The sequence below is a fragment of the Pinus tabuliformis genome, chromosome 2_2 (genome assembly GCF_031772625.1).
Source record: "Pinus tabuliformis cultivar Carrire ecotype Pingquan chromosome 2_2, CPIR1, whole genome shotgun sequence".
In the NCBI taxonomy this organism is placed as follows: Eukaryota; Viridiplantae; Streptophyta; class Pinopsida; order Pinales; family Pinaceae; genus Pinus; species Pinus tabuliformis.
This window is the reverse complement of record NC_142300.1, coordinates 870,701,231-870,724,711: the sequence shown is the minus strand read 5'-3', so window position 1 is coordinate 870,724,711 and position 23,481 is coordinate 870,701,231.

The window sequence follows — 23,481 nt, the reverse complement described above, 5'->3', positions numbered from 1 at the left end:
GGAAATTTTTTTCCTTATGATTCGGCCCCGGGGCAAGAAGAAGGTTGTGTCCACATCTTCCAGGTTGGGCTCCTCTACACAACAGCAATAGATGGACAAGGTTGTGGAGGAGTACAGGGACATTTTCGCCTCACCCACAAAGGTACCTTTTCACTGCCAAGTCAAGCACTCCATCGATCTTACCTCAGGCACATCGCTACCCAATGGACCGATCTATCGACGCTTTGTGCCGAAGAACGATGAGATCAAGAGGTAGATCTAGGAACTACTACAGAAAGAGCACATCATGCCAAGCTCATCACCCTGTGGTAGCCCGATTGTATTGGTACAGAAAAAGGATAGGACCTGGAGGCTCTGTATTGACTATCAGGCACTCAACAAGATCACTTTCCAGAATAGGTACCCAATCCCGCAGACTAATGACTTTGTGGACCATCTCAAGGTGTTTCTAGGAAAACTAGTGTCTTTTTGATCTACTAGTCCCACTAAGATTGGTAGCTATCTTAGAAACAAACAATCAAAGCAATTTGTGATTTCCTCTATGTATGATAGATAAGAGAGAAGCAAAGGGACCAACCTGGATCTTCTTCTTAACTCCTTGCTTGATTTCTCTCCCTTGAGAGAGATTGTAACTCCTCTCCTACTTATCCCACTTAGAGAATACCTGTAGATACAAAGTAACAAAACACCATCAAAGCATCTCGATCTATAATATCATAAACAATGCAGAATCAGAAATACACTGGCATTCACAAATAACAATATTCACAAGTACACAATTATATGGAGGAAAACTCAACAAACTTTATTAAAATAGAAGGGAGAATTACAACCTAGCTGTCTAATCCAGCATCATCCTCCCAACATCAAAGCCCTCTTCACCTCATGAAAAGCAAGATCACCCAACAATACAATGTCTCTTCTAAAAGATAAACTAACAACACTTCCTGACAAATTACAAAATTCCAACCTCTAGATCTCTCAGATGAGGGATCCATATATAAATGTCTGCAATGGTGTGATTCATCTCCAAGTTTTTTATTAGTGTCATTCCAATTGTAGTTCTTGGTTCCACTTGGCGATTTCATTGATCTCTAACCCATACCTGGGTGAATTCAGAGAGGCAAGTGTCATGGGAGAAGTTTCTAGAAGATTTCATGAGCATCCACTTAGCAAACTATCTCAGCCATTTGTCCATTCTCGCTCATCACACCCTACAGAAGGCCTCTTCAGTATGCATCGCACCTAGCTAGTGTAGGAGCCAGTATGCATTGCACCTTAACAGTGGAGAAGTTAGTATGGTCCAGTTTTGGCCAGTTCTGAGTGGATTTTCAGGTGGAACTTCTAGGAAATGATGTAATCATTTGACCATGATCCTTTAGGGTATGAAACAACACTTTCAGGGGTTTAAGAGCCCTTGTTTTATTGACATATATGATTGGGGTTGAAGTGCCCAAATATGTCTATAATAGTTTCCCCCTAAAGCATGAGGTCGTAAATCTTTTGATGTCGGGTGAAATTCTTTATCATGAGGATCCGAGTTATTCGAACTGAAAGGTGACCTGTATAAGATACAATACAATACGTCATCATCATATCATTTTCATGATCTAGCTGAGGCGGGCATTCCCATGCTCAGCTTTATAAATTCATTTTCATGTACATAGGACAGATAACAATCTGCAGTTGTAGACTGGTGATTATTTATATGTAGAGTCATCATCCCTTAGCTTGGATGATCATCTGTGTAGCTTCTATGTACATTTGATGTCTTTATATTCCTGAATATATCGCAGCCCAGATGGATGAAACTATATCTGGGGTCTTCAAACTTGTTCAATCTTCGCCCGATGTACAAGACGATCAATGTGAAAAGATTTTCTGAAGTTGAACATGGAAAGACATCCCCTGATTACCAGCCAATAATGTAAGCTGTTAACAAACACGAGAGGAATCACTGATAATGATAATGGCCCTCAAGGTAATACAGTACAATTCATGTGGTGTGAATATATGAGTTGATGTCGAACACCACGCAAAATCTTTTGGTCGAAGGCCATTGATGTAAACCTGTCGTCGGAAGTGAGAAACTTTCCATTGAGGTATGCAAGCTTCAAAGTACTAAAAGGGTTGTTTCGAAGTCAACTTGTTGGATAATGAGCTGATGTTGTCAAGAAGTGACCAGTCGTAGTAGGGCCTTAATGTATCCCACATCTACGACACGAAACAAAGCAAATGATTTTCTGTAGGGGAAAATGATCTGATGATACAAAGTTCAGGAATGGCGCTCATGAAAAATGGAGGGTGAAGGTATTGTAGTGGATGAGGCATTAACTAGATGGTGAATTCTCTTAATGACTTCACTTGAACATATCAGCAACACTGAGATGGATTGGTAGTGTTAACCCCAAAAGATGGATGGTACAGAGGACCAATGGTGATATGACCAGTGAATGGAATAACCCAACCTGACTCAATCATGGTGATGGAGTGAAAGTGTCATGTTCAAGAGCAACCTGCTACCAATAAAGTTCTTCAAATTTTATTCCCTTTTTTCCCCAGTCATTGTTGACCAACACCTCTTTACTTTTGTCAAGCTTGAGGAGGATAACATATGCTCGTTCTATAATTTTCCCTTCGGGCAAACCTGTCACTATGTTTTAGCGAGCCTAGCGACAGTGAAACTCGTTCTTGTTTGGGTGGACAAGTTTGTCGCTATTGTTTTAACGAGTTTAACGACAAGGATAACTCAGACCTTTTCATGTTTAGAGAGTTTGAAAAGGGACGAAAAGGAAACTACAACATCGCTTTTTCATAGCATAATCTCTTAAGTCCAAAAAATTATAAAATAATACAAAAGGGATGACTTTTTGATCACTTTAGCGAGCCGAAAAAGACAAGCGCTCGATATTTTTGTGGGATAATCCCTCAGGTCCAAAAAGATTAAAATGTACAGGAGGGATGGCACTTCCCCTTACTTTAATGAGCTGGAAAGGCCAGTAGCTCAACAATCTTTTCATATTTAACGAATCTAAAAGGAGCTTAAAAGAGACTCAAATTTTGAGGAACGAGTGGCGTTTCACGGTAGCAACTTGTTCTGGTTAAGCTTGGAACTTCTCAAAACATGGTGATGTGAAGAGGGTGGCTAACAGAATCAGTTGTCGCAATTGTTCCTCAAAAGGGTAAACAATCAAATGGAAGCGTATGATTGGCCAGACGAATGGAGGTGATGGAAGGAACACAACCAAGGTTCGAAAGGCTAATAGCAAGGAAATCACAAAGGTTATTTACTAAGGTGGATTCATTTTTTAACGAGCTTGAATCAGGAGAAATTATGCTCAGTAGCAGGTTTATTTTTTAACGAGCTTGAACCTTGCGGAAACATTGCTCATACTAGTAGTTAAAGATGTCTCTCATTGGTAGGTTCATTTTTTAGTGAGCTTGAACTCTACAATAACATATGCACATTGCCTTTTTATGTAGGCTAGAAACAACCAAACTACAAAGCTAGAAAAACTAAAAAGCTAAGGAACTACTGAGGTTAGGTAGGATGGTTTTGTCTTCCGTCTAGATAAAATTCTTCCTTTGGTCCATTTAGTGTGTATACGTTTCCGGACCAACTGCCTAACCTAAGAAGTTAAAACTAAAAAGGAAAGAAATGAAATTGGTCGATTTTTGCTTGTATAAAAAGGTTTGCATTCCCCCAGGCATCGAGAAAAGTAGAGTCTCCAGGTCACCATATGGAAGTCACTGCGGTTAAGCAGGATTGCTTCGTCCGCGGTTAGACAAAACACTTCCTTGGCTTTTTCCACATAGCGGACAAAAGTGAATGATGTTTCAGACCAATCATATAACCTATGGGGAAATGGTGTTTCAGACCAATTACAAAACCTACAAGGAAATGGTTGTTTTAGACTGATCACATAACCTACAAGGAAATGGTGTTTCAAACCAATCACATAACCTACAAGGAAATGACCATTTCAGACTGATCACATAACCTACAAAGAAACGGTGTTTTAGACCAATCACATAACCTACAAGGAAATGACTATTTTGGACCGATCACATAACCTAGAAGGAAACCTATCTTTTCAGCTGGGTTCATCCTCCAAGTGGACAAGGGTGCATGCCCCCAAAGCTTCGTTACATTCACCAGACTACTCGTGGTAATTAGGTGGATGGAATGAAGGTTGAAGAGACACTCTTGATGGAAAGAGACTATTTAGGGATGATGTTTTACTTAGCTATGTGTTTGAACCGGGAAATGAAAGCTAGTCGATGAGCCGTACCATTTTGCCTTCATGCGGGAAACGCATCACTCGAAAGAGTGTGGAAACAATAGCTTCCATGCTATATATATAGTCACGTCCAAGAAGTAGATTGTAATTTAATGGTCCTTGGACTACCATCATGTTCAAGTGAACGGTTTTCCTTTTCAAAGTTATCAGCAACTTTGGAAGGATCCCTAACGGTCGACTAGTTACTTTGTTAAAGCCTGACAAATTTTGTGTAACAGGCATAAGTGATGGCGAACCAAGCGCTTTCCAAGCAATTGAGGAAAGGATACTCACTAAAGCCCCTTCATCTATGATAGTGCCAGACACGATGATTTTGTAAACTTGTACTATGATCCGGAATGGTACATTAGATGGAAGGCGAGGTCTTGCTAGTTGATTCCAATCGAAGGAAATGACTAGACTGGTTGGAGGGGGTATCGGATAAACGGTTGAATGAACCCCTTGAACTGGGGGAATTTCCTCTTGTTTTAAAGGAATGAGTTGATTTCCCTCAAGTTCATCAGACTCTATATTAACAAAAAGAATTTGAACAGTGTCATTCTCATTCTCTTTGGAAATTGTATCGTCTAAAGGTGGACTTTCTAAAGGAAATAATGGGTCTACTGCCATCTCGACCTGCTAACTTTGGTCTGATATGGACTCAGAATATTCACTTTCAATGTAGGTGTTTCAACCGACGGTTGAGTTATGTTAGTCTGGTTTTCAACTAGTAAAAGTACTTGGGAAGAGTTTCCTGTATCAAGGCGGAAGTTGCTGCGGTGAAGCATGACGGTTATCCAAGACTCTTTTGGCTTCATCCAAAAAAATACAACGGTGAAGAGCATGATTACCTTCACATAAACTACATGGAAATATGACTTGTCCATTGACTTCACTATTACTAGTTGATGGTGTGTTGTTAACATGATCACCAGAGGTTGTTGACACCTGACGCTGTGAACGGGGAGACCATTCTCTCAAGATCCGAGGGATGCACGGACATTCTCAATGAAGGTGGTCTCCTTTGCAAATTATGCATGGAGGTTTGACTTTGGAAAGTTTGGTGTGGGGATTTTCACTAGATGTTGCATGGTTTCCCCCTTGCTTAACCAACTTCTTCTTCATCTCCTTCCCTTTCTTCTTCTTCTTAACCACTCGGTTATTAGCATCACTATTTTCACCAAGCGAAGAGGAAGAAGGGGAGGGACAAATAAATGAAGTAGAAGGTGAAGGGTCAACTTCAGTGTCAGTTGGTTGCTGATTTGATTGCTGAGGAATCACAGTATTTTGAACGATAGAGGTTGAGAATAGCCATACAGGTAGGCCAATTGTGTTTCCTGGAAGGGACAATGTAGCCATATATGGAGCACCAATATCTCCCCATGAAGAGAAAGGACTAGGATTCCCTCCAAGAGGAATCCCTTGATTGGTGGACTCCATTATCTCAACCTAAGACCAACGAAGGAACAGGGATGTTATTCCGAATTAAATAAATTTTAATGACGCTTTGACACAACTTTGCTTTTTCAATTTTTAAGATTCGAGAAAAAGCTAAAGATGACTCTAGTCGCCTTCGATTTTTAATGAGCCTGAAGTGAAAATTGCTCAAATGGACCTTTTCTTTTAAGGAGTCGAAAAGGAACAAAATTGACTACTCTGGAAATCTAGACAGAGGGATTACCAAACCAATCAAAAAATTGCAATATACACCTTGGTGGTAAATTAAAGAGAAATTACCAAGGACTTATGTATGGCAGTCAATCTTCCCAAATGTTGTGTCCAGTGCATTGCGATCGATAGGGCGGCAGACACGACTTCCTATGGATAAAGGATATCAGCCTATTGTGGTCTCCCAATATATACTCAACGGTACGGGGAGCACAAGTTCGTACTAGCACTTGTCGTATCAAAGAGGACGAATCACCCAACCTTCGATGAAAAGGATAGTTACTAGGTTTTATGACGCCAGAACACGTCTCTAGCCTAGACCTCTAGATGTGTTGTGTTAGGTTCCAAAGTGTTTTTAAGTTCATTGAGATTTATTTTAGAGTTGATCTTGTTTATAATTTTGTCTTTCAAGGTTCAACGCGTGATGTAGATGTAAAATTTTGTAAATATGCAATCTAAAATGATAAACAATCATTTATTTTTTAGCAATGAAAATCCTAGCTACTAAGGAAAGAAGATTACGATTCTTTCAACAGAGAACAAAGAGCACACACTAAATGCACTTTTTCTAAATCATTTTTCACACACAGTCTAAATGCAAATGAAAATGCATGTATTTTTTTTCATTTCCTTAATGTGAGAGTGCCAAAAAGGAAAACTAAGTATAGATCTGAACTATTTTCTTCAAAGCGACATTTCGACAAGTTCTTTTCAAAATGAAAGGAAGACTAAATGACACTTTTCGATTTTGAATAGAAAACTACTTTCGACACTTCAAATGTTAACAATTCAAATCAAATACAATGACAAAAGTACAATCAACTATCTAGAGGAGGAAGACTTTACGACACTCTTCTTTTTTACTCAAAATGACAATTACAACACTTTTTTTCATCAAAACGACAGTTCGATTTAAGCTAATTTTTTACGAAGGATCGTAAATGATGGACAAATACATAAAAACATTTACTAATGTTGATCTATGGAGGCTGAACTATGTAAAGGAAGGAGGCTTCAGCAATGAGATACTGATCATAAGCAGCAAAGCAACTGAATAGAGCTTAAAATAAGGACAAAAACCCAAATTTCAAGGACAAAAATAGGATTAATCAGTCATCGCACCTGTCCTTCATAGAAATAGGGATGCATCTCACCTGCTACACACAGGAGGTGTGATGCATATGGGCTTCTAGTTACAGACAGTGTGATGGGCCAGGGAGCAAAACTGAGGTGGGTTTTTGCTCAAATTTGTAGCTGAGTTCAGTGATTTAGGTTGAGCTATAATGGACAGTAAGGAACAAAATACAGGGGTATGATATTAGGAATTCATTGAGCTACCATAAGGGCGTTTAGAATGCTTGTAAGTCAGTTGTTCAATTCATAAACCAACCCTGAGATTAACTGAAGCAGCATTCATCTACTTTGCAATTGCATAGCAAGAGAAGTTCAAAGGCTATTTGGCTAACTTCAAGCTCTGTCTGTAGTTTATAAAGCAAACAAAAATAACAAATAAACAAACTATTCGCTCCCTAGTGGAGTCACCATTTTGTTTCCGGGAAAACTAGTGTCTTTTCAATCTGCTAGTCCCACTAAGATTGGTAGCTATCTTAGAAACAAACAATCAAGGCCGTTGGCCTTAGCCCTAGGCACGTAGCCCCCCACGTGCCCAAACTTTTTCAATTTAAGGCGTTAGCAGACATTTAAAGTGTCCGGAAATTTCGCCCGAATTTCAGTGAAATTGTCGCTTTGTTAGCGCGTTTTGGGGAAAATTTGTAGGATGGTGCTGGATTTTGCAGAATCTGTGGTGCGATTAGCAGAAGATTGGGAAAGGCCATAACTTCTTTATTTTTTTACCAAATCAGGAGCAGAAAGAGGCTACACATCCATTTTTGGGCATTCTGGAGCCATTTGAATAGGTTTCAGAGATATTTGAGCATTGTAAATTGATGTATTCACACTTTTGAGCATAATAGATAGGGTCAAGCCATTGGAAGTTGGACCAAGAAGACGTAGTCCGAGAGAGGTGAACTTTGTCATCATGTGCTGCTGTGATACTATTTATGGTGATGTTTATGTTTTTTATATGTTGTTTTTCAGTCATTTGTTTATGTTAATTTGCACATAAAATTTACATAAAAGAACTCAAAAACCCATGTTTAAACTTTCAAATAATTTCATGAATCCTCAAGCACTTTTAACATATTCTGAAAAGGAATTTTAGCACATCAAAACTAATTTTCCCAATCAGATCAACAATGTTGGAAGTTACTGATAAAGAAATGCCTTTTAAAAGGAATCCTAGTCCTTTTCCTGAATTTGAAAATATCGGTCCTCCTTACATGGCTACGTTGTCACTTCCCAAATTCACGATATGTTTTCCGGTGTTGTTGTTTTCAACTTATTTGATCCCAAATGCCCAAACTATTCCACATCAACCAATTTTTTCACCTCAACCGAGTTCACCATCTCAACATCACCAACCTCATGTTGACCCTTTACCTTCTTCACTCAATGTGTCCTCCTCCCTTTCTTCTTCTTCACCTGTCAAAAACCTTGATGCTAGTAACCGATAACTAAGTAGAAGAAGAAAGGGAAGAAGAAGAAGAAGTAGGATAAAAAAGAAGTCAACCAACCACCCATGGCATAAGTATTGGTAATGTTGAGGAAACTTCTAATATGCATCGCAATCCCAGAAACCCTTGCAAGATTTGTAAGGGTGACCACTTCCTTATTTATTGTCCTGGTATCTTGGAAGTATGGTCAAAAAATTCTTATCAACTTACTGTTGATCCATCTACCAATTATTGTTAGGTTCCCGGGAAAAAGGGTAAAGTTAGGTTTCCTTGTAGGTTATGCAAATGGATTCATCATAGTCACCTTTTCCTTCATATGGATGAAGCCTCAAAATTGTTGGAAAAACTTATTGTTCCACAGCAACAACTTCTAACTGGTTACCATAAACTTTCTCCCAACCTACCGTCAATTGATGAAGTGATTGATCTAATTTCAAGTACAGTCAATCTCACTCTTCCATTGGAAAGTGAAACACATATCACTCTGGTTGATGAGTCTTTCGTTGATCAAGTGGTTGCCTCGATTCCATCTTCAGTCAATCCCACTCTCCCTTTAGAGAGTGAATTTAACACCACTTAGGTTCTTCTTGTTACTTCAGATTCTTCTACACATGGGGGCATTTCACATGTTTCCATTGAACCCCCTCCAAGTAATAAGGTTATTTCCTTTGATTGGAGTAGGCTGACAAGACCTCATCTTCCTTATGACACCCCTTTCCAAATCATTGTGAAATCATATGATAAGAATGTACGATGCACAAATGTATGTGAATGTGATTCTATTATTATTTTATCCTCATCCACTTGGCAAGCTTTGGGTTACCCTCATCTTGTGCCTGTTACACTAAATCTTTTAGCTTTTAATAGAACCATCAGCAAACCTTTAAGGATCCTTCCTAAGTTACCTATTACTCTGGAAGGAATTATTGTCTTCATTGATATTATGGTAGTCCAATGCCCCTTGGATTTCAATTTTCTCATTGGGCGAGACTATGTCTATGCTATGAAAGTTGTCGTATCGACACTCTTTCGCGTGATGTATTTTCCTCACAATGGAAACATTGTGACTATTGACCATATTTCATTCTTTCATCTTGATTCGACTACCAGACATTTGATATCTCTGAATGTTCCTTGTATGCAAGTGGTATCTACCCTACCATGGGTTAATTATGTGGTAATCAGTCCCATGTTTCTAGTTACCGATGCAAGTGAGCCTGTCATTGTTTGCTCGACTTCTTATGACTTAGATCCGGTAATTAACATTGGGAACCTTATGGGGAAATTTGAAATGTCTTTTCTTACCCCTTTTGATTCTCTTTGCATGTCTTCCTTCGAGAGAGTTATTCTTCCTTCTGATAAAGATTTCTTGGAAGCCACGGTCGGAAAATATCCCTTGGCATTTGTTTCTTCCAAATGGAATCCATGATCTAAGTCACTATGAGGATACGTATTTTACTATGTCAACCTCATTAAAAAATGAAACAGGTTTGATCCAGGTGGATATTGGTGGCCACCCGCCTATTCCACTTGGACCCCCACCATTGTTTCTTTCAGTTTTTCAGTTCCTTAATTGTAGCACAGTTTACTATTTTTCATAGTTTTTTGGATCCTAAACTTTCAGAGCCGTTTTGAGGCCCTCAACAACGTTTTTTTTGGCAAAATTTATCAAGGTTTTTCATAATTAATCACATAAGCATTTTTATTCCTCGGATAGATATTTACAACAAGGTATCATACGCATCAAACGAAGATAATATGACCAAGTTACGACCCAGGGAAGTTAACTGCCTAGCTAACCCCAACGGGGCCCATAAACTCTTGGTATTACATCTCCTCGAGTTAGGGTTTTGGTTGTTTAGGATTTTCTCTTATTCTTCAATAATAAAAATTCCATTGAGCCTCATTGTAACTCAGCATTAGAGGCATGTAGCCGCCACATCTCTTCTTAGAGATAAGCTACCATCGCCCAAGCTATCTTATTTCCATTCTGTTTGTAAGCATAGTTCAGTATTTTTCTATTAATGAAATGAAGTGTTTTTCTGTTGCATCTCTATGTTTATGAGTATATATGTAACTTTTTGTGTTCCTATTTAATTTTGGATCAATGGTATCATAGGGGTCTTCTCTTTCTTTGTTTTTATTTGCTTGTCCCCAACGAGGTCAGGGTATAAGGAGTTAGGGCTCGATCTGGTTGAACCATTGCAAGATCAACCTCGCAAAACACGATGACCTCCCATGGCATAAGAAAATAAAGATGAGGGGGCAAGAGATCCTTTCCAAATGTTGCTCGAAGAATCCCTCGAGCGACAGAGGGATGCGATTATGGATAACTTTGCCCAAATCCTTTGACGGCTACCCGCAGGCAATGCATCTTCATCCAGCAGCCACTCTGGTGGTGCCACTCCTTCTAAGGTACAAGTTAACTTTGATATTCCCATATTCGAAGGCCTCATAGATGCAGACACCATAGATAAATGGTTAAATCTATTGGAAGGATATTTTTTAGTTCATGACTTTTCCAATCGGAAAAATATTACGTTTGCACTTCTCAAAGTCACCCCACAAGTCAAGGACTGGTGGGAAACCTATTGTGAACAAAAGGATGAGAGTGAACCCTAATTGTTTTCAGCTACACCCCCTTGGAATTATTTCCGTGATGACATCAAGGAACAATATTACCCTATTGGGAGCTATGAAGATAAATACATAAAGTGGACCATGCTATGGCAGGAAAGGGACTAAGGTGTGTCGAAGTTCACAAATACTTTCCATACCCTTCGCACGAAGTTGGGTATCAAGGATACTGAGCGACATTTGGTGCTCAAGTGTTGTGGCTATCTACACAACTACATCCAGGACGAGATGGAGTTCTTATACATTTCCTCGCTCAGCACGGCGTATCGATACACTGTAAAGATTGAGCAGAAGTTTAAACAAAATATGCAGGACTTTGGATCTCCAAATCCAAAGAAAGGAAAAGGTGCCCCCAAACCATATAACAAGGGACCAAGCCAAGGCGGGGCTACCCAGGACAACCTGGTAAAGCCACAAGTAAAGAAGAAAACCATGAAGATGAAGAAAGATACGGGAAAATGGTGTGAGTTCCATAAGAGCTCCACTCAAAATACAAGTGAGTGTCGGGCCAAGCAGTCATAGGTGGCCGAGCTGAAGGCTTCCAAATCAGACACAGGTTTTGTCTCTAAATCAGAACTCGATAAGGGGATAGACAAAGGGAAGAAAATCATTGATGCAGAGCCCAGTGCCACTGTGGCCACCACAAAGATCCAGGAAATTGAGCCTGAAGATCCAGAGGAGGGGGGACGCCTCTTCCACTCACAAATGTGGGTGAAGTGTTCTCTGTTGTAGTTCATTATCAATAGCGAGAGCCAAAAGAACCTCATCTCAGAAGAAATTGTGAAGAGGTTGGGCCTAAATACTACATCACATCCATAGTAGTACACCATCGGGTGGCTTCAACAAGGACGAGATCTTCACGTCAGCCAGCAGTGTCACCTACCCTATAGCATCAAGCCCTTCATAGATGAGGTATTGTGTGATGTTGCTCCTCTTGAAGTTTCTGATGTATTGTTAGGACAACCATGCTTGTGGAAGTAACATGTTGTATATGAGTCTAGACCTCACTCTGTGATTATTACTTTGGCTAATAAGTTGTATAGGATACCAGAGGTAGCCCCACCTACCGCCATCTCTTTTATCACTGCAAAGCAATGCAGAGAGATCATTTCCCAAACCAGGAATTTTTTTGTCCTTATGATTTAGCCCCAAGGCAAGAATAAGGTTTTGGCCACAACTTCCAGGTAGGGCTCCTCTACACAACAGCAATAGATGGACAAGGTTGTGGAGGAGTACAGGGACATTTTTGCTTCACCCACAAGGGTACCTTTGCTTTGTCAGGTCAAGCACTCCATCGATCTGACCTCGGGCGCATCACTTCCCAATGGACCGATCTATCGACGCCCTGTTTTGGAGAACGATGAGATCAAGAGGCAGATCCAAGAACTATTGTGTGGAGCTGTAACAAGGGTCTTTTTCACCTCTAGTTATCTCACATTACAAGTCAATCCGGGAGCGTTTTGTTATTGTAAAGGACATCTTAATTTGAGGCTATTTGTCAAGATAATGCTTCGTAGTATAGATCTAAAGAATACAAGAGTAAACGGATGCTAAGCTATGCTAAATTACTTTTGCATAAAGAAATCACACACGCAGCAACTTCGTCGGTCGAGGGTATGGAATTAGTAACCTATCCCCCTAGAAACTGATGAAGGAGTATGGATCATGATCTGGGAGCATTATAGCGTCTGCTATATCTCACAACAGTCTTGAACCTCCTCTCATGCCAATTCAATAAATGCAAGCGAAAGGAACAGCAAGAAAACAGAATGAAACAACAACTTCAGAAATGGAACAGCAATAAAAGGAACGGCAGTAAATGGAACGGCAGTAAAGAAACTAAGTCTCGCGAGGTCAACACTTCCAATCCTTGGCACACATTTACATACAAAGGGAAAACAATCATTTATACAAGTTTGCGGCTTAATCAAATGGAACAGCAAATTATTAAAGACGGGAAACGTCAATCATATATATACCAAATGGAACAGCAAATCATTAGAGACAGGAAACGTCAATCATATGTACACGATCTGCAATAGTCACCAACAATCCATTACCCCTAATCACCTGTAGCTGAAATATTCTACTTATGAATTCTGTAATTGATGCAAACAACTCAGGTCAACAGTATGCGAAGAATCCTGAAAGTATGATATGAACTTGTTACAGAGATTTATAACAGGAAAGCTACAGATGAATAAATATGAAACAACATGCAACCATAACAGATTATGAGAAACAAACCACAAAAATCAGAACTGTAATGGTACAATCAGCCAGTGTCCGTTGGAGCCGGACCCGAAGCTTCCAATGGCGCACTGCCGTAAGCTACTTCAGACGCAAGGAGAAATTAACACCAAAGATATTATATTAACGCATCAATGAGAGTACAAAACTAAGTCTCAGAGAGACTCAATAGTCTGAGTTGAACTGACAATAAAATTCGTGAACAGAAAGTTAAAGATACAAAAATCAATCCCCTAGTTTCCAATGCTACCCTCCTTTTATACAAATAACAGCGGAGTTCATCGGTCGACAAAACGATTGATCGTAGCAATCCCTCAGGATCGAAGATCCTGAGGGATTTGCTAAACTGTTAACGCTTTCCTTTACTCGGCCTGTATTTCCGAACTGGCAGTCCTTCATCTCGTTCCGGACTGATCTTCCTTGATTTACTCGACCTGGTCTGAACCTTATTTAGAATTGGAGGGACAGCCGTTATCTTCTCATCAAATCCTCATTTTGCATTGCGCCTTCCTTCTTTTACCTTTCCCTGCGTAGAGAAGACAACTGTTAGTGATTGGATCATTTTAGACTCGTTCTCATTGCATTTTCCCTACTTTATAATAAAGAAAAGATTACAACTATTGCTTAAAACATCACTAAATTATTTATTAAAACATACCTTCCCAATGCTCTACACACCCCCCGACTTACTCTGTTTCATGGCCTCATGAAAACGTTATAATTAACATGGAGAGCAGTAAGAGAATAGGCTGGAGAGGGTACTTCATGAGGGGGTCTGCAACCATGATAGGCAACCATATTATCAAAGAAGTAATGCAACTGATCTGCAGGCATATCATACAAGGCCTGGTACCCCGCTGCAGGGTGCCAGATAATTGGGCTACGGAACCGATATCCTAACCATGATGGTCCAGCTTGCAGAATGCACTGGCCATAAAAAGGCAATCGTTCAGTAGCCAGCTCAAAGTTCTCGTATTTGAAGGGCTCCCTGAGCTAGATGCTTGGGGTGGAAATCCGATAACGGAATTTGGCAGCCTCCAAGGCGGAATCTTTAATAACCCGGAAGTATTCTAAGCTATTTCGGATCAACTCCTCATGCATGGGTCCTAGTAGTTCTATAATGCCAGGGTTTCTCATAAGGCTTTTGTGTGATTGCCATAGGCGAACCGGGTCTTGAGACTCAGCCCTGACCCATAGATCTAGGCTGTGCTCCTACCTCTGAAAGGCATTGTAAGCCCTGAGCCACTTTAACTGATTGACCCCGAATGAAACAAAGGCTTGCAGCTGTATATCCCCCACAAAGGGGCCAGGGTTTAGATCAGTTTCCTGCTCAAGCACCATATTGTGCAAATAAAATTCACATAATAATCGTTGGACCTTAACCCCATAATGTTTGCAACAATCAATAAAATCATTAACAGTGTTAATCTGAATGGGGGCACCTGCCCTGACAGCTTTTATTTTCAATCTTAAGTATCTTTCAAGGAGGAATAAAGCATAATTCTTCGCGGGGGCCCTGCAAGTCAAAACATCATCATACAGCGAACATACAGTGTCCAATTGTTTAATAACAGCATCTAGTCGACGTGTTACCTTAGCAACCTTTTCCTGTTCCTTCTGCCATCCTTCAAAAGCCTGACTCTCCGATTGACTCATGTTTCTCAGCTGCTGTTGCAGTTCTTCATATTTTTCTCGAGGAATCCTCTGCTCAACTTCCTGTTGCAGCTCCTCATATTTCTCTCGAGGGATCCTCTGCTCAACTGTTTGTTGCAGTTCCTCGTATTTTTCTCGAGGAATCATTTGTTCCTGTAGCTGTTCAGCCTCCTGTTGGGCCTGTCTTATTTCGCGGTGCAAGGCCTTGGTTTTTGGATCCCTTTCCCATGATTCCCTGGAGGCAGGAAGTTTCGCCTGGACCTTTACATTTCGTCGCTTAATTTTCCCTGAAGGTGGTGTCTCAGTGTGAACTGCTCTATTTTCCCCTTCCTTCTTGACATGTATAAAGGGTTACGGTGGTCCTTCTGTAACTGGGATGTCGTCTTGTGGCTCAGTTTTAATTGGAACGGCAGTTGGTTCTAATGGGCTGTTTGGAATATCAGCCTACTCCTCTATGTCAATAGGAACGGCATTCTGGTGCTCTGTTCCAGATGGAACAGCATTTTGTTCCTCAGTATTAATTGGAACAGCTGCAGGTTTGCTAGCAGAGTATCGACCTACTAGATGCCTATAGGTGCTCTGTCTTCCTCTCTGAGAGGACCCAGCTGTATTTGTCCTTCTTTTTCTTCTTACAGTCCTCTTTATTCTCAAACTGGCTTTCAGACTTCGAATTTTCTGCCGAAGCTGGGCTATAATATTCAGCAATTTCTGCTGTTTTCTTCTCAACTTCTTAATTTCTCTTGCCTCGGCTGTGGGCACATGGGCGGCCCTCAGTTCTGCTCCTCTTTCATCGAGGGTTTCTTCTATCATTCGGGGAACGTCCTGTTCCCGACAAACATTTTCATCCCCCCCGCCATCAGCGGGTGGATTTCCTTCTGGTGTTTTGGGAACGGCTTGTTCCTGATTGGTATTCACATTTTCTTTGTCAATGACAGGGGAGTTTTCTTCCCCTGCCATTCCATCATGCAATTCGTCACACGTCTCTTCCTTAGAAGGTCCTTCGGGAGGCTCTGCCGGACTGGAGGGTGAAGGATAACCTCTAAGGCTGGCCAAGATGGTGGCCAGCTCTTCTTCCTCCACAGGGGTTTGTGGATGGCTACCCCCCAATTGTTCCATCTCCTTCTCCCGAATTGGCTGCTCAGTAGCTGCCTCTGGATAGCTGGTCTCGGCCGCAGAGTCGCCATCCCTATTTCCTTCTTCAGCTCCTACTTCATTCTCTGTTTGTCCCTCATTTTCCCCAGGTATTTGTTCTGGCGTTGGAGGTTCCTCTATTATTTCAATCGGCTGGTCAATGTTTGGCTGGATTTTTTCCAGCCTACCTCTTATCTTTGCCAACCGAACTGACTTTCTAGGCCTCCCGGGTTGTTCGGGTGTGCTGGCCACCTATTCTTCCACCTCCACCTTTCTGCGTTTTTCAACCTGTTCTTCTGTGCCAGAGGAATACCTTCGCTTTAAGGTAGCACGTCTTTCTGCGGCCAATTCCTTACGTTTTTCTGCATGTCTAGTTGCTTCAGGGGTGCATTTTTGTTTCCCTAGCTTTATGCATTTCTTCGCTTGCTCGGTTGTGCCCGAGGGTTGCTTAGGTTTTGGCGATTCTCTGGGTTTTTTAGGTGTTTCAGAGGTGCTAGCGGGGTGCTTCGCCTTTGGGGATGGTGATGCTACTTCCCCTCCAATTGCTGTAATAAGTTCCCGCCAGCTAGTCTGCTGCTGAGCGAGACTGTATGTCACTATCAGGCGGATCAACCCGTGGTGGCTAACCACTACGTCTTCATGGTGTTCCTTTTTCAGGCTCCGAGAGGTATCATGCAGCAATGAATTTAACAATGCAGGGAGATTCACAACACATTTTCCTTTTAACACAGCTAAGAGCTTAAGGTGACACGGCCTTACCACATATTTTCGTCCTTCGCAGGTGATGTAGCTCTGTACTACCTTTTCCAGTTCGCTCCAAGGTTCTCCCAGTGTTGCCGGCAGCACTCCTTTTCCCTTCACTGTCAGCTTCTGCCCTTCATCTTGGAAGATTTCTACGATCTTTTGCAGTCTTTCTTTCTTTGTCGTCCATATTGGACCTAAGTCTGGTAATCCGGTTACTTCCGCGATTATTTCCTTCGTGACTGCTATCTGCTTCCCACCTACCACTGAGTGTTCTTCCTGCAAATTCTGCAGGAATTCCATGGCCACTATTTCGTTTGATTTGCGCAGGCGGCCAAAATAAGTTAACCACCCTGCCTTTTCTAAGATCTTCCGAGCGGCTTCGGAGACTACGAGCTCGCTCGGCTCGCTTCTGATAGCCTTTCCCCCCATGGTTCTGTTTCAGGGTCTAGATGGAACAGCAATGCAAAGAACGTAATCGCGGCAAAAAAGAAAAGACACAGAGCATGCATGAATAATTGATCATAAATAACACTTTTTGCAAAAATAGCATTATCATGCCGTTAGCGCATATCGTACCTTCGTATCATATCATTTCCGAATGATGTGTTAACACGTGGCCGGCGGAGTAATGAAGTCACCTCCCCCCCGCGCGAAATGATAGGCTGCCTCAGCCGTCAAATAGAAGAAGGCGGTCATCCCGTCACCGAGTCATAATGGAACAGCTTATAAGGTTTTGCCATGTTTCAGATTAGACAAAGAAATACCGAGATCGATGCGACAGATAGATTGCGTTTATCATAAGCCTTCGTGATGTGATGCAGAACATAAGGATGGGACGTCTAGCACTCATGGAAAGTCTGAGATAGTCATAGTCAATACCTTTGCCATAATTGGAAATGAGAGATGTTCATGTGACGTATCCATTAAGGTGTAAGATATAATTATTACGAGGATAGAAAGAAATATTCAATAAGATCCAAATTGGTGTATATGTTATGACTCCAATACCATTAACAGAGCTCTGCTGCCGACCGGTGTTTATAACCGTGGCAGAGTTGTTTATTTCACCCCGGAACCATAGTCCTTTGTGTAGTTTTGAAGAGCAATTCTTGTCAACATGCAGGCCATCATGCTGGCTTGGTAACCAGATAACCATGACGCCATTCACCAGAGAGGCGCGAAACGTGGGCAGGCTGGCTCGTGATGAGACCCCCTGTTCCAAGGTTTGTTTATATAATGAACCTGTTGGATCATATCCCTGGTGTGGTGGCCATGATGGGAATGCCACTTCGCTTCCAATCTTATGATCATGGTAGGCTGGTTCTTTAATGAAACCCCCTATCCTGCATTTGACAAATAATTTCTTTTGATTTCGCTTTTGCTTTTTTTCTTTTGAGATGGACTTTTGCTCTTGTATAGTTACACATAAGGGTGGTTCAGCCCTCCTTAAGAGTGGGAATGGCGGAAGAAGTCTTGTTATCCCAATAGGAAGATATAAATTTTCTTATTCTTATTTCCAAGTAATAATAAAGAAAATTGTAGGAACGTAACATGATGAAATTTTTCAACAAGGCAGAGGAGGTGAGACTTATGGCTGAAAAAAATGATGAGTGTATGGATCCTTCCTTTGTTGCATCAATACTAGGGCTGTTATAGATAGCGATTTATGATGTGCTGATCTTGATATATCATGCCTTTTATATTTGTTGCATAAATATATAGCTGCTACTTATGGCCTCGGGACAATGTTTTCTTCTTATAGAAAGGACGACGGCATACTATTTCTTTCTTACAAGGGAGGGTGGGAGGGTTCTTTTGATGCAATGTCCTAAGATAACAAAAGCACTCAAATGCTGCTTGCTAAAAAAAGAATTGAAAAAAACACACAAATTTTGCTCCTTCTAAAAAGGAATAAAAAAAATTCAAAAGTGTTGTTCCTTTTGAAAAGGAACAGCAAAAATTCAAAAGTGTTGTTCCTTTTGGAAAGGAACAGCAAAACTCAAGGGTGTCGTTCCTTTTGAAAAAGGAACAGCAAAGATTCAAAAAGTGTTGTTCCTTTTGAAAGGGAACAGCAAAAATTCAAAAGTGTTGTTCCTTTTGGAAAGGGACAGCAAAAATTCGAGAGTGCTGTTCCTTTTGAAAAGGAACAGCAAAACACGCAAGTGTTGTTCCTTTTGAAAAGGAACAGCAAAACACACAAGTGTTGTTCCTTTTGAAAAGGAACAGCAAAACACACAAGTGCTGTTCCTTTTGAAAAGGAATAGCAAAACACACAAGTGCTGTTCCTTTTGAAAAGGAACAGCAAAACACACAAGTGCTGTTCCTTTCGAAAAGGAACAGCAAAACACACAAGTGTTGTTCCTTTTGAAAAGGAACAGCGAAACACACAAGTGTTGTTCCTTTTGAAAAGGAACAGCAAAACACACAAGTGCTGTTCCTTTTGAAAAGGAACAGCAAAACACACAAGTGCTGTTCCTTTTGAAAAGGAACAACAAAACACACACTCGAAACATATATACAAAATTTACAATCTTATATACAAAATGTGGTAATAAAGAATGAACTTCTTACCAATCTATAGGGGAGGAAGTTTTTTCTTCCTCTCCCATAATCTTGATGTTAGTATCTTGGCGTAACTGCTGGCAAAATGATTCTCGAGTGAGCGGTTTGCGATACAGACGAACTCGGTGGCCGTTTACCTTAAATGTATATCCAGATCCATCGATTGCAATCAAAGTAAGGGTCCCATTGTCATGGACTTTTTGAATCTCGTATGGTCCCAACCATCGAGTCTGAAGCTTCCCCGGGAAATCCTGAAATCTAGAATCATATAACAGAGCCCAGTCTCCTTCGTGAAATATCTTGTTTTTGATGAGCGCATCATGCCATTTGGCTCGCTGCTGCTGGATGAGTGCTGTATTCTGTAATGCAGCGAGCCTTGTTTCGTCCAACTCATTAATTTGCTGTAATCGATTTTTCTGTGCTTCACTTAAATCCAATCCGACTTCTTGGGCAGTTCGCAGGGTTTGGATCTCAAATTCTATAGGAAAAATGGGTTGCTTTCCAAACACTAAGTGATATGGTGAATAGCCAGTGGTACTTCTCCATGTGGTTCGATAAGCCCACAGTGCCTCCGGTAGTCGGGCGGCCCAATCGCGGCAGTGTGAGGCAACATTTTTTGTCAAAATTGACTCTATTATCTTATTACTGTTCTCGACTTGCCCATTTGCCTGCGCATGGTATGGGGTAGTAATTTTGTGGTGGATGTGATGGTTATTGAGTGTTGCAGCTAATTTATGTCCCACAAATTGTGGTCCTCCATCTGTAACCACTTCCCTTGGAAGACCATAACGTACGAACAAATGGAACAAGAACTGAATTACCGACTCCTCTGTAGCTCTGGGTAATGCCTCCGCCTCAACCCATTTGGTAACATATTCAATTGCCACCAAAATGTAGGTTTTTTAGTTTGATGGGGGGTTGATGGGTCCGACAAAATCCAGAGCCCAGCGTTCGAAAGGTTCGATCACCAATTGAGACCGCAAAGGCATTTCGTCTGCTGGGCTAGGTCGTCCTACACGCTGACAACTATCACAGGCCTGGACAAATTTTTTGGCATCTTTGAAAATTGTAGGCCAGTAATATCCCGTTTGTAATACTTTGTGTGCTGTCCTTCGTTCAGCGAAATGTCCTCCACATGGCCCGTCATGGCAGGCTTTCAAGATATCAAAGATTTCGTCTTCTCGAATACATCTTCTGATTTCCATATCTGCGCCTGTGTGAAACAGATAGCCCCCAACCCACGAAAATCGATTGCTTTTCGCGACGATCTGTTTCCGTTCATTGGGAGTTAAATGTTTTGGAAGCTTACCTACTGCAAGATAATTAGCCACATCAGCGTACCAGGGAGTCTGAACAGCGACTGCCAATAAGTGTTCATCTGGGAATTGGTCCTCAACTGCTGCTGTTTCAACTGATTTTGGTATTCGTGAAAGAAAATCAGCTACAGGGTTCTCCTTCCCTGGTCGGTCTCTGATTGTAATGTCGAATTCCTGCAACAAGATCAACCACCTGGTTATTCTTCCATTTGTAACGGGCTTGTTTGCTAAATACCTAATAGCAGAATGGTCTGTATACAAAATAACGGGATAGCCTGTAATATAGTGTCTAAATTTATTAATAGCATGTATCACAGCTAAAAATTCTTTTTCGGTGACAGTGTAATTTAATTCAGCCGGAGCCAAATTTTTGCTGATGTAATAGATAGCGTATGGTCTTTTCTCTTCTTCTTGGCCCAAAACTGCACCGATTGCTGTGTCTGAGGCGTCGGTTGAAATTTGGAATGGTAAGTTCCAATTAGGTCCTCTGAGAACTGGAGCTGTAGATAGCAACTTCTTTAATTCTGTGAAGGCTCGATCACATTTTTCTGTCCACAAAAAATCGACATTTCCAGTTAATGCATGTAGAGGTGCGGCAATACGTGAGTAATGTTGTATAAATCGTCTATAATACCCAGAAAAACCAAGAAAACTGCGTACCTCTGTTTGATTAGTGGGGGTTGGGATAAGCATGAGTATTTGAATTTTAGCCGGGTCTACCTGAATGCCAGCTGCTGAGATGTAATGTCCCAGAATGAGTCCTTCTGTCATCATCATGTAACATTTTTCGTGACTCAAGCAAAGCCTGGTAGCGATGCAACGCTCTAGAACTTTTTCGAGAGTGTCCAGGGCTAGATCAAATTCATCTCCATATGGTGTGAAATCATCCATATAGACTTCCAATCCATCATTAATTAAATCTGCGAAGATGCTAAGAACAGCCCGTTGGAATGTGGCCGGAGCATTACATAATCCAAAGGGTAAGACTCGGTAGGCGAACGTTCCCCAGGGGCAAGTAAAGGTAGTCTTGTCTTGGTCTTCAGGGGCAATCTGGATCTGGTTATATCCGCTGAAGCCATCCAAGAAAGAAAAGAATTTCTTGCCTGTTAAGGTGTCCAGTACCTGGTCTATGAAAGGGAGAGGGAAGTGATCTTTTTGTGTAGCTTTGTTTAATTCTCTGTAATCGACACAGATCCTCCATTTCCCATTCTTTTTAGGTACTACCACAAGTGGGGAGACCCATTTGCTGTCAGAAATAGGATAAATAAAATTAACGTCTAATAATTTCTGCAGCTCATCTTTTACAACATCTTTTAAATGGGGATTGAGTCTTCTCTGAGGTTGGCGAACCGATCTTGCATCTTTCTCGATATAGATACGATGTGTACATAGCTGGGGATCAATCCCCTTCATATCGGGATAGTCCCAAGCAAATGCCTCCTGATACTTTCGTAGGAGCTGGATGAGTTTGGTCTCTTGCTCAGGTGTCAGATTAGCGTTAATGTTTAAAGTTTTGCCCGGTTCAATTTGTATTACTTTGCTGTTAGCAACAGAGGTTACAGGTATATTTGGGTCATTGTCATCTTTTAGAGGATCTTCCTCTAATTTGTTATCAAATGTCGCTTTTATCATAAAGCATTGTGTATACGATGTGGATTCTGTTTGATTAATGAATTTATTGATGGCATCATCTTCCGTTTGATCTTTAAAATCTAGCGCTTCCTGGACTGTTAATGGTGGTCTAATATTATCAGTAATATATGAGGCAGGGCGCAGATTGGTCAGTGATATATGAGGTGTGATGCTTGGCTGGGCTGGCGGGTACAAGATTAAATTTTTGATATCCGGTCCTCTAGTTATGGTCATGTTTCCCTGCCGGCATCCAATGTAGGCGTCAGCAGTAGCGAGCCATGGTCTACCTAGAATTAGCGGATGTCCATCTAGTCGGGTTTTTGGATTAATCACCAGAAACTCGGTCGGGTATTCCCAAGAGTCCACTGAAACCATGACATCATACAAGGTGCCTTCCGGTCTTATTACTGATCGGTCAGCTAGCTCTAGTAAAGTGGAAGTAGGCTCTATCGATGTGATTCCAAGCTTCTGGCAGGTTGATGTTGTCAGGATATTAATCGCAGCCCCTAGATCTACTAAAACGTTGGTCAGGGTCTGCCCACGGACTTGAACAGTGACAATTGGGTTTCCAGGATCCTCATATTTAATTGGTGTTTCTTTCCCTGATAAGAGGTCGGATAAGGTGCCGACTACCTGGACTCTAGGGTTAGGGGTTATATTTCTTTTTGTTTTTCTGCTACACAGGTCTTTTATGGTTTTTGCATATATGGGGATATCCTGTATAGCCTGAAGGAATGGAATTCTTATATACAAGTTTTGGAGTTCTCCCAGAATATCAAAATCCGGATATTGCATTTGTCTCGGAATGGCCAGTCGTTCTGGGAAAGGTGGAGAAGATGTAATTACTTGCTGATGAACCTGGTCTTTACTTACATCTTCTTGTTGTGACGGCTGTTCTATCGGTAATTGGTTTTCAATATGAGTGGTTCTATGTCCCTCAGTTTCTATTATTCGCCCAGATCTCAACTGAAGATCATTGCACTCCTGCAGAGTAGATTCAATCTCGGGAGATTCTATAATTTGAAGAGATTGAAC